Below are 12,456 nucleotides of genomic sequence, written 5' to 3'. Positions count from 1 at the left end.
ATCACTTTAAGAATGAAGATAAAGTAGAATATAGTAAAATAATTAGAAAGCAGAGCTGAGTGTTGATTACCTTTGTTTTAATATCATTTATTTGATTGAAGGTTTATCTAACTTAATCTTTAATAATGGCTGAATTTAACAACCAGTGCTCAAAAGTCCTGAATGTGGAACATTTTGCTCTTTGTGAGCTGATTTGATCTGACTTCAGTTGCCACTGGAAGGGGCTCTTGGGCCTGAGTCATAACTTCTTCAATTATTAGCTCTGAGATTTTGAGCAAGTCGGCTTGACCTTCTAGTGCCTCACTTTCCTTATCTTTATAATGGAATAATAGTGGTAAGTATCTTACAGGCTGTTTGCAAAGAATAAATGAGAAAGTACATGTAAAATTAGAGAAATGTTGTAAGAGCCCAACAAATGTTGGCTCTTGGTGATAATAATAATACTCAACAAATATTGACTCAGTGACAGATGGTGGATAGATGGATGGACACATGGATGGACAGATGCTTTTCAAGTGAGAGGGAGAAAAGCTTTTTTTTTTGATGCTTGTTTATTTATTTTGAGAAAGAGAGAGAGAGAAGACGACCAGGGGAGGGGCAGAGAGAGAGGGAGAGAGAATCCCAAGAAGACTCCATGCTATCAGCACAGAGCCCGATGTGGGGCTTGAACTCACAAACCATGAGATCATGACCTGAGCCAAAACCAAGAGTCAGATGCTTAACCAACTGAGCCACTCAGGCGCCCTGGGAAAAAGCTTTTTTAATGTAAAAAATATTTAAAAAGTTCATCCATAAAGTGTCTCTAAGGAGGATATGAAATCCTCCAGTTTGTCATGGTGGATGAATCAACTCTTCTTTCCATGGTGCTGCATGATACGCTAAGAGTCCTACATGACTTGCCATTAGTAGCATCAGCAGTCACTGAAAAAAGCAGGAAGAGAAGTACCCTTTCTTCACTCCTACCATCCCTGGGGAGCACAAACGTTAAATCCCCTTTCAGACATCATTGCTGCGTGTCCGTGGCCCCTTCTCTTCCGGAAAGACCTGAGTCTCTCTTTTTCTGAATCACATGTCTGCTAATATCAAGGCGTGGGGTTTTCCCTCCAGACACTGCCTGCTCTTCTAAGACCACCCAAGGAAACATCTCTTTCCTGCTCACAGTGGATTGATCCCAGTATACTTAACAGTGCCCCGTGGGACTGTTTCTCACTCACATGGAGAGTCTGACATATTGGGGACAGTGGTTCCTCTCAAGACTGAGCAGAGCCCTTCTCCTTTGGAATTGTGTCTTCCTCCTTGCTCCAGTTAGGCTTTGGTTCATCTTCCCAGGCCGAGAGAGAGGAGAAGAGTCTCCTGACAGCTGTGGATCCTGCATCTTCTGTGCAATAATGTCTCAGAGAAAAACTAGAAGCGGAAGCCCAGTTGCCACCAAACTCAGCTTTCCACATCATTCAAGTGCCCCAAATGGTGGCCCACATGTAATGAAGGTAGGTGACCTGCAAACAGGCCTTTGACAAAAGTCTGCATCTATGTGTCAAGATGAGAACGTTGGTCTTGTAACTCGAAGCCTAGAACCTTTTTCACTGAATCATGCTACCTTTTGGGAGGTCTGGCAGGGAGCTCTTGACGTGTAAGTAACACCCTTATTTTTGCTTCTTTCAAAAGATAGACATTGAGAGTGTCAATGTCTTGATAATACTTGACTAAAAGCACAAATCTATCTAGTTCATCTATCCTAAACACTTTAAAATGAAGAGGAGATAGTTTTGAGTATCTATAACGAAACTGGTAACTAAAAAGTTAGAGTTACAAAAGTTAGAGTAACTAAAAAGTTACAGTTTGATGAAAAGTTGCATCAAAGGACAATGACAGAGAATGAATGGAGCCTTGGAATATAAAAATGTCTTTAACTTGGTAAAGGTTACCTATCAAAAGTGTGGAGCAAGCCCCATACTTAATGGTGATGCATTCCTCTGAAGATCAAGGAAAACCTAAGGATATTCATTCTAGCTTCTATTTTCCTGGAGGTTTCAGTGAATGCATAAGACAAGAAATAGAAATTAAATCTGTAAGGATTAGAAAGGAAGAAATGAAATTTTAAATGACAAAAATTCGAAAAGCTCCAAAGAGGTTTCAAATCATTAGAAGTAATGAGAGAGTTTAAGAAGGGTGGTTGGATATGAAATCAATATGCAAAAATAAATGTACACACCAACATCCGATATTTAGAAAATTCATTTTAAAATTTCCATTTATTACATTTTTTATAATGCTAGTGAGTAAAGCTAAAAGAATTACTACCATGTTAATGAACAGAAAGAAGATTCTATGTTATAAAGTGGTCAGTTCTCTCCAAAATTGTGAATTAAGTGCTATTCCAATCTAAACTCCTGTAGAAATCTACAGGAGTTGTGGTTTTCGGGGTTTTTTTTTTTTTGGTTTTTTTGGAAAAAGTAGAAACTGATTCTAAAGTTTATGTAAAAGGGAACAGGGAAAAGCCATGACACTTTTTTTTAATTAAAAAAATTTTTTCAACATTTATTCATTTTTGAGAGTGAGAGAGACAGCATGAACAGGGGAGAGGGGCAGAGAGAGAGGGAGACACAGAATCTGAAGCAAGCTCCAGGCTCCGAGCTGTCAGCACAGAGCCCGACGCGGGGCTTGAACTCATGGAGTGCGAGATCATGACCTGAGCTGAAGTCGGATGCTTAACTGACTGAGCCACCCAAGCGCCTTAAAGCCATGACACTTTTAAAGAAAAACAAGTTTGGGAGAGTGACATGCTTTCTAGATATCAAGGCATCATATAAATCTCTAGTAATTAAGACAGTGCGGTATTGTTTCATTTGTAGACAAATAGAAAACATAACAGAATAATAACAAAGCCAAATAAACTCAGAGACTGTTGCGGGTTGAATTTGGTCTTCCGAAAAAGATACATTCAAGTCCAAAACCCCTGGAACTTATGAATGTGACCCATTTGGACATAGGGTCTCTGCAGATGTAAGCAAGTTAAAATAAACTGGACCTTAATCCAGTTGCTGGTGTTCTTATAAGGAGCAGAGACACAGAGAGAGAGGAAGACGGCCGTATGCCAAGGAATGCACATAAGCACTTGTTGTGTACCTGGCGAAGCACTTTTCATGGTGTATACGCTGGGAAACACACGGTGTGCACACGTTTAAGGAATGAAGTGAAAGAGTGAAGGAAGGTAGGCCTGAAGCTGCCGGTGGAAGGAGTAGGTCACCAGAACCTGGAAAGAAGAGAGTCAACAATTGAGAGGGCTCCTTAGAGGTCTTCCTTAGAGGCCACCCAGAAGTGGGGGGCAGCTGGAGAAATCTCACGCTCCTCTGCCCTGAGGTCTCCTGCTGGTGTTTCCACCAGTCAAGCAGAACTCAGTGGATGAGAGAGTCCACAGATGTAGTCCATCTTGGTTAGTCTTCCAGGTACAGAATTTGGTAGAATAAGGGTAAAAAGAGGATTTGAGGGGCAGTGGTTTTGTCTTGCACACAAGACATTATATAATCTTTGCAAAAGCCGTAAGGGACCCGTGCTACCCTTATCCCATTTTACACAAGCAAACTGGAGTTTGGAGAGGTTAAGTCGCATGCTGACAGTTGGCATGTAGTAGAGTTGGGGTCTAAGCCTAGACAGTGTCAATCATGAGCCAGGTAGCTCACCGCCAAAGTGAAATTCATGGCTCCATCATAGGTACAGACTAAGTCTCAGAGCAGGTGAAAAGCTGGGCCAGTGTCAGCAGAAAGGGCTGGCATTTCCCAGTTCTGTCTGGCTCCAAATGCCATCTTCCACTGTGACACCACATGAGCACCCATGACGTAGCGACCCACGAGAGGCACACGCTTGGGGTTTTCCTTTTAATTACACAGTGGAGAAGTGGCGACACCACAACTGGTTTTTACCTCAAGTGACGGAGTAGCCATCCTCAGAAATGAACAGCCTCCACCATGACATGGGAGCAAGCAAGGAGTATCCGATATTTGCCAGCCTGCATTTTGCATGAGGGTGTCTGTCACTAGAGATGTTCTGAGGGTTTATGTTGTTAGAGATGCTGGGATCTCTGCAATTCATTTTGATTTTGTTTAAAGCCATAAAATAAAGTGATTGGGTGAAATTCTTTTCTGTTAAAACAAAACAGAAGAGTGTGAGGCCTTGCAGCTTTGATCATGGGCACTTTTAAGGTACACGATCACTTTCATTCAGCTAAATGCTATTGACTCAAACCTGGACTCTCTGATTACAGTTTGTTTGGTTTTGATTATTCTTGTTTATGCACATCTTGTTTAGTTTATACTAAACTATTAGACAGGAAAGAGATAGGTAGTATGAGAAAAATAAGACACTAATGATCATGAAAATGATAATCTACAATTTCCCTTAAAACTGATACCTTATAGACTCATATAGTGACTTACCAGAACAGGTAAACCACACATGTCAGGATTTCCATATTATTTTCGCTTCCATTGCTCAATAGAAGAACTTCAGTGGTGATTATAGTTCATTTGGCTTTTGATCTATTGGGGATAATAATAACCATCCATATGATGGGTTATTTGCAGAGAAATGTTACAAGTAGAAGCCCTGAAATTTTTTTATTAACTCGTCATTTGGAAACAAAGCAGAAAAACATTAAAAATAAACCAGTTAACTTTAAGTGAAAAATCTAAGCAGTCCAAACAATCAAGTCATGAAGCCATTTTAAAAAATCTATTCTTGATGCTGTAACACCTGTTAAATCCCAGTCTCTATTTAAATAAGCATTCAATCCTCAATCCTTAAACTAAATAAGATACGATGTCCTTTTAAACTCTATTTTTGTTCCAGAATTATCTCCAAGTAGATTAACTAGTGCCTACCCTTTTTTAAAGGAGTTGGCATTTATTTTCACAGATAAAGTGATTACAGTTGATCATTTTAAATGTTATTTTATTATACAGTATAGACCTAAATATTTGTTAAAATAAAATCACTTCTTTATGACATACCATGAACGAAATAATGGAGTTGCGTAACAAACTGACAAGGAGATTCATGAGGCATTGCCATGTATAGTAGACATTTATCACTTTTGTCCATGCAGCAGGAAACCTCTCTTTTCCAGCAACATTGCCTGGAGCCTGTTTCGGAAGCTACCCTCTCCCAGCCACAGTCCCATATAGGTTAGGTGAAAATGACCTGCCTTGCTGATGGGTACCTGGTCTCAGATCAAGAAAATCAGAATGTGGAACACCCTGGCCAGTGGTTCATTTAGAACGACTATGTCCCAAACTGTGCCAATAAACTTTACTGGAACCAGTAGAATAAAGAAGCTGCCTTTCGGATGGAGCCACTGAAATAGAAAGACCAAAGACCAGAATATTCCCAGCAATGTGCAAGAATACCATATGCCTAAGAAGAAAACAGCAAAGAAAAGCAGAGTCAAACGACCGATAGTGACAGGTTCCCAGTGACATGTTTGAGCTCCTGGTTCCAGCCATTTCATAACTCAGTTGGATTTCACTTTTAGACTTCTCAGTTATATTAAGCAATAACTTGATAGATGACCTTGAATACATCACTTTATTTCTCTGGTCTTCGCTGTCTTCATCTATAAAATAAAGGCATTAGATCAGATGCCTGCCTAACATCTCTTTTAGATTTTACAGATTTGTGATCTTGTGATTGACCATGCATTAGTGACTCCGTAGAATTTTTAAATGGACCCAATTTCAATTGACAAAATAAATGGTGCTGGCCATCCTACTTCTTAATAGATAAAAAAAGGTGAATTATACAGTACTTACAATTATAGAGGCCATGAGAAGTCATCTAATCCTTCTCCTGAGTCTCCTATCTAAATTGAGAATATACAAGGATGCTTTTATACTCAGTATCTTCATTTTGATGGAGCTCCAGGGCAAATGTCTGAGCTAACTTAATCAAAGATGTTGTTCACAACCTCTATTATGATCCTGAGTATCCCTGCCCCCATTCTGATGAAGAACCCTGGAAATTACCCGTGGTAGTTTCACTTGCACTTAGTGAAAATCTTTTTGTACAATTTCGCAAATGCAAAGAAAAAAAGCCCTTTTATATAATTCCTCCAAGTTTAATAATTCTTTGATAGACAGCATCCATATCCCCTGCTAATTATTTCCCCATAAGGCAGGGTATTATACTTCCCAGAAGATGTTTTACAGGTAGGAAAGCTTTTGAAATTATATAATATTTTGACCTTTGAGATAAGAGATTTGTTGTGAAACTAGTCCTTTTTATTACTAGGTGTCATTCAAAATAAAATAATACGTTTAGACATGTTGTAGCAATTTACTTGCTATTACTCAAATCTTACCCTCTAATTAGAAGGAGAAATATGAAGCTTCATCAGTGCATAATTTAACAAACTCAATGTCATGAAATTACCATATTTTATTCTTGCCTAGCACCAAAATTTGTGGGCCCGGAGGAAAATGTTCACTTCTAAAATGCAAGATATGACTTATAACAAAAGAGTGCTTGAGAGCTGATACTACGGGTTCAGGCTAATCAAAGCCTTTGGACAAGTTCCAAAAGGCAGATTTAAAATATGAGTCAATCTCCAAATCCCATCTGCTTTGGGATGCAGCGGAAAAAGAAATGCAGTCATTTGGGGAGAGCGAAAACTATGAAAATCAGGGCTTTTTAAGCCACTGATGGAAATGATAATGGAGCAGTGGGATTGCCAGAAAGAATTCTCAAAGGAATTAGAATTTTGCCTCCAGGTAGAAGAGCCCCCGCCCCTGAAAATGGCAGAGGTCTCCCTACACTGGGATCAAGTTTCACTTTGTTTCTTCTTCTCTCTCTTCACCCTCTATTTTTATGCCCATAGCAGGGTAGGTTAGAGGCTTCACCCAATAACCTTAAAGTTACAGTAGTGTAACAAAATCAAGGTTATCTCTTATTCATATCACAATCCCGGGTGTTCTTGTTCTGCTGGGTCTTTCCATCTTGTGGCTCCGCCCTCCTCGGAGGCCCTCAGATCCTCTCTCTTCAGCTGGCAGTTGGGAAGAGGACATAGGGAAAGCACATTCACATCTTCACTACTTTGGCCAGAACTCGGTCATGTGTCTACATGCAGGTGTGAAGGAGGCAGAGAAATATAGTGTAACTGTGTGCCAGGAGGAAAAAGGAAAAGGTTTTAGTGGACATATAGTTTCTGCTACATCTTTCTCTCCTTCCATCCATCACTCTCTCATCTTTGCAAAAGCAATATTTGCATAATAGTTAAGAACGCAGAGTTAAGCACACTTTAGAGTCAGTCTACTGGGATTCAAGTGCAAGTTCTGCTCCTAGTAGCTGTGTAATTTGGGGAAATGATATAAGCTTTCTGTGTTTACTTTTCTGCAAAACAGGAATAATACAAGTAACTGACTCATAACATCATTATGAATATCAAATAAATTAATGGCTAAGTAAAGAAAATTCTAAGTAGAATATGCCTGGGACTCCATTACTTCTCACTTCTATATCAGTCAGACTCCTAGGTTGCAAGGAAATAATCTTGCTGACTTGAGTAAAATAAAATTTATGAAGGGACCAGGAATACTGCAAAAACAGGCTTCGAAAACAAGTCCACAACAAGCAACCTCTGGAGGGCCAGCCATCAGGAACCAGAACAGTTCTTCCAGCAGGAACAGGTCCATTCATGGATCCCCAGGCCACTACTGCTGCTGAGGTGATGATTTCCTCCAAATGCCACCACACCACACCCTACAGCCCTTACTCAAATTCCAAGTGCTACAGGAGACTGCTCAATTGCCTACCCCTGAACTTTCCAGAATGGCAAGAAAGAGAATTTGGACCCATTTGCTTTCTGGTTCCCAAGAATGCACACAGTGGCACATTTCTAAGAGGATAAAAAGTTTTGATAGTCATGGCACCTTGCCATGGTTGACTGCTGAACAATAAAAAAAAAAAAAGATATCCATTGTGTGATCTATCCCCCCAGCCAGCCAGCCAGCCACTCACCCACCCACTCATCCACCTACCCATTGATCCATCCATCTCTCAATCTATTCAGTTAGCCATCTATCCACCCATGCAAAGATACATACATATCTGACAAACACACATCACCACATTTCTCTCACGTTTTTTATATCCAAATACCCATAAAAAATGAGTCTTTCAGAGGAAGCTTTTATGGACCTAATTCACCCCAAAGCTTATGTCTCCCTGAGCAGTAGATGAAAAATATTGCAGCCTGAAAAGAATTGACTTGAAAGAATTAGGGCCCCTGCCTAAATGCCTCACATAGTATAAAAGAGTGACTCCAGCCCCAGGGTGAATGGAGTCTTATGTTTCATAAGGCAAGATATTTATTATAATGACAGGGCAAAATGGCCGTGGTCAAATCTTAAATCCAGGATGCATCTAAAGCAAGAATGTCACTTTCAAATTCAAATCCAAAATGTACATTAAAGGCAAAGAATGTGTATGAATTCTGTTTAAAAGTCTCTTTACAGAAATGGATTAGGGTTGTCATTGATACCAAGCTTCTCTTCTACCTGAGATCTATTCATGCTTTGAGCAGAGTTTAAGGCTTTCTTCTGGAGCTAATAACCTCATTTAATCTGTAATTTCTATGTGAGAATTGGCGCACTCAAAATAAAAGAACAAATTACTAGATTATTTTTTCAATGAAATTCTAAATCAGCCTTTGGGATTTCCAACTATGAAAGCCCCCACACAATGCTCTGTATTTTCTTGAAGTTAATAGTCTTGGCATTTTAATGCATGTTTTTGAGGAATTAAAATTCAGTCACCAAAACGTACTGTAATGCAGTTATAATAGACACCTTCTTGTGTCTGCCTCCCACTCTTTAACAGTTGGGTACAAGGCACCATGCTAAGATATTTACACAGATCAGTTCATTTAATCTTCCCAATAGCCTGTGATGTAGGCTTTATTGTTTCCATTTTATATATGGGGAAATTGAGACTTGCAACATCAAAGAGCTTTTCCAACTTCACATATATAGAGATGGTGAGAGTAGAAATCAGATTCAGGAGTCCAGTTCTAGAACCCATGTTCAACCGCTAGCCTTGCACATCCATTTACCTGTATCTCTCATTCAGGTTGGCTCATGCTTGGTATATGTGACCCTGCCATCTTGGTTACTATTATTATCGTTAGATACCTTATCCAAGAAGGACTAACAGAGGTTGTTCTGGAAACACAGAATTGAGATTTTAGATACCACTGTTTAGTCTATGTTAACTTCAAAACAATGAAAGAAATATAATCTGAGAAGTATTGGATGGACATATTCTCCATATGATGTGGGACTGAGTAGCAGGAAAAGTGGATGGCAGAGGGAAGAAGAATTAAAAGTACATGCCAAGAGAAGTTTTGCATATTTTTCAAACCATTTTTGAATTTGTTTAAATAACGTTTGGTGAAACAGGGATTTAATGGCAACCTCAATAGTAACAGCAATGTTGGAGACATACATCCCCCTCCCACTTCTTTATAAATACAATTATTTCAGTACTTAAGAAAACCTGTAGAATCTGAAAAATAAGACAATACTACTGGAATATGTACCTGTTACTTGCTTCGCCACTGTGCTTGTAATTGACCTTTTTTCACACTTTATTTCACTCGTGTTAGCAGTCCCAAAGGCATCTTATTTGCAGGTTTTTCTGAATAAAGCACTGGTACTTAACATTGTCTATTCTTAGGGTCCCCTCTTAAAACTAAAGTGCCTTTTGCTTTATTATAGAACTTTGTAAATAGCCTCCTAATCTTTATAAATTATGTTTAAATATTATAAAGATATAAATATATATTGTTATTTATATATTGTTAATTAAATGGATACTATTTATTAATTTATTATTACTATTTTTTTAATGTTTATTTATTTTTGAGAGAGACAGAGCATGAGTGGGGGGGGGGTGCAGAGAGAGAGGGAGACACAGAATCCTTCAGGCTCCAGGCTCTGAGCTGTCAGCACAGAGCCCGATGCAGAGCTCAAACTCACCTGTGAGATCATAACTTGAGCCAAAGTCGAGCCACCCAGCACCCCTATTATTACAACTGTTAATGTCAACCAAATACTACTCCTGTTCTTTTTGGCTTTCTGGAAGTTCAAACCCTGATAAGTCCAGTGGCATCTCTTCCCTTGAGCTCAGAGATTTGCTTCTGCATCCATGTATTTCCCAGTGTATTTAAGATAGCTAGAATTGTTTGCTGTTGCTTGCAACCCCAAGTGTCCTAATCTTGCGAGAAATGAGGGAGGAACCCAGCATTCATTGAATGTTTTCTACCTGCTAGAACATTTACATAAGTTTACTCATTTAATTCTCCTGACATCCCCGGGAGTATCAAGTTCAAAGCACTGAAGTGATTTGAAACAGTCAAGGTTTCACCTCCGGTTTCCTGCCTTCCAGAGCCCAAGCTATTTTTCCTCCATCATGCTGTAACTCACCTCAGGATTAGGAGGAAAAATGCTGAAATATGTCTCATTTTTTTTCAATGTTTATTTATTTTTGAGAGAGAGAGAGAGAGAGGGATACAGAGCATGAATGGGGGAGGGGCAGAGAGCAGAAATATGTCTCAAAAGCAGAACTTTGACTTCTGTGAATTTAGAGGGTACAAATACCATGTGATGACAAGTGGCTGGCTTCTAAAATATATCATCACCCCTCTGCAGCAATGAATAGGAAGTGCCTATTTCTTTCTGATCCTGGGTACCCAGGGATCATAAAAGGTGACATGGTGACTGCCATAACTCGTGCAAAGCAGAGCAAAGAACAAGGCCCATCCCTTTGAAAAATGTAGGTAATGAACAAGAAATGAACAAAGAATGAGGAGAGGAGACAGCGTATGCGGAACCCCTGTGTATGTATATTCGCACAGTTCTATGGGCATTTGCCTTACTTTAACTCTTTGGCCACAAGGAAGAGACTCAGACTACATTAAGAAGGGAAGGTTCTCGGTCAGGGAGACAGAGACCTTAAAATAGAAACCCAAGTGTGAATGAGCCTCAGAGGAGGAAGAGGGAGAGTCAGAGCACCTTGCCATCTCAGCGGCGGACTCGTACAGGTGCTCCCACCCATGCTCCCTCCAGAAGCTGACCCCACTACTTTTTGTCCCATCTTTGTGGACTTTTGCCTCTCCTCTCTCCATCAAGCTTCCTTGCCCAATGCTCCCTGTTTCTCTTTACCTCACAGTTTGTTTCTCAGGGTTTCTGCTTTCTTGTGACTTCCCCATGCTCACATCTAGCTTCTTCTATATACTTGGATTCATTGTGACCCCATTCCTCTGCATAGGCTCTTTCAGCTTCACCTGGGGCCATTAGCAACCTGGGGAGGCGGGGGCTCCATGCTTCCCAATCCAATGTTTGGTGATTGGTGCCAAACATTATGATGCCTGAGCTCGTCTTTACTGCCGGAGAAGTGTGTTTGTCTGCTTGTGGGTTCTTTTGCCACCCCCTGGCACACGGAGCCTCCCAGAGTGGATTGGTTGCTGTGCTCATTCCTAGTCCAAACCAATTAGTGGGGGGGGAGGGGAGGGAGGGAGGGAAGGTTGAGGTGAGTGGTAGAGGACGCACAGTAGAGACATCACCATTGCCTAAGGCCTTCCTCTTGTCAGTGGTGGGAACAGATGTGGCAGCCACCAGGATGGATGTGCTTAGTCTGGGTTTTGCCCGAAGTCTCTGTGTGCTAATAAAATAATAACTAATAGGTGCCAGACTCTACCATTGGCTTCGCACCATGCTAAAGGCTTTATGTGCGCAATCTCGCGTACTGCAAATAGCGACTTTATGAGGTAGGCCCCCATTTTGAAGCTCTCTCCCCCTTGTAGCGGTGAAGCAGTTGAGGCACAGACTGCTTGCACTCTTAACTCTTACAGAGTTTAGGCGCTATTAGGTATCATTCAGCAAGCGAAGCAGGGCAAAGTCACTGCCTGTCCTTGGTATTTCTGATCCCTCACAAAAGGAATATTTTCAAGCCCCTAAACAAACAAACAAACAGCCAAGAATAGAGGGTGTTCTAGAGTAAAATTGGCATGGCAGTGCCCTCAGCACTGTATTCAGGATCCAAATAAAGTTCTTGACCCTGAGGATAGTCTGGAGAAAGGTCTTCTTTCCACAAGGAGGTTGGAAAAATGGGCTCAGCAAAGTCATAGAGGTAGAGGTGGACAAGGACACTAAGATCTCTCTCTTCCAACCTGGATCCTTGGTTATAAAAGGCGAAGAAGAAAGGCCAATTCTGATTGGCCTGATCCCACCTGACCTAAAGATGTGATCAATTCTCAGATTATCGCAGAATCTGTCCTGCCTTGGAACTCGCACTTGCCTTATTTTGTAGCTAATGCCAGGATGTACTCTCCACAAAATAGGAAAGGAAGAAGTCACGGTGGGCCCAGGGTCCGGGCCCCTCTCTGCCGGCTTCAGCTGCGGCAGCACC

Source organism: Panthera pardus, unplaced genomic scaffold, assembly GCF_024362965.1.
Source record: "Panthera pardus isolate Hobbes unplaced genomic scaffold, ASM2436296v1 HiC_scaffold_8, whole genome shotgun sequence".
Lineage (NCBI taxonomy): Eukaryota > Metazoa > Chordata > Mammalia > Carnivora > Felidae > Panthera > Panthera pardus.
The sequence above is the reverse complement of the archived record's forward strand: the minus strand, read 5'-3'. Positions refer to the sequence as shown.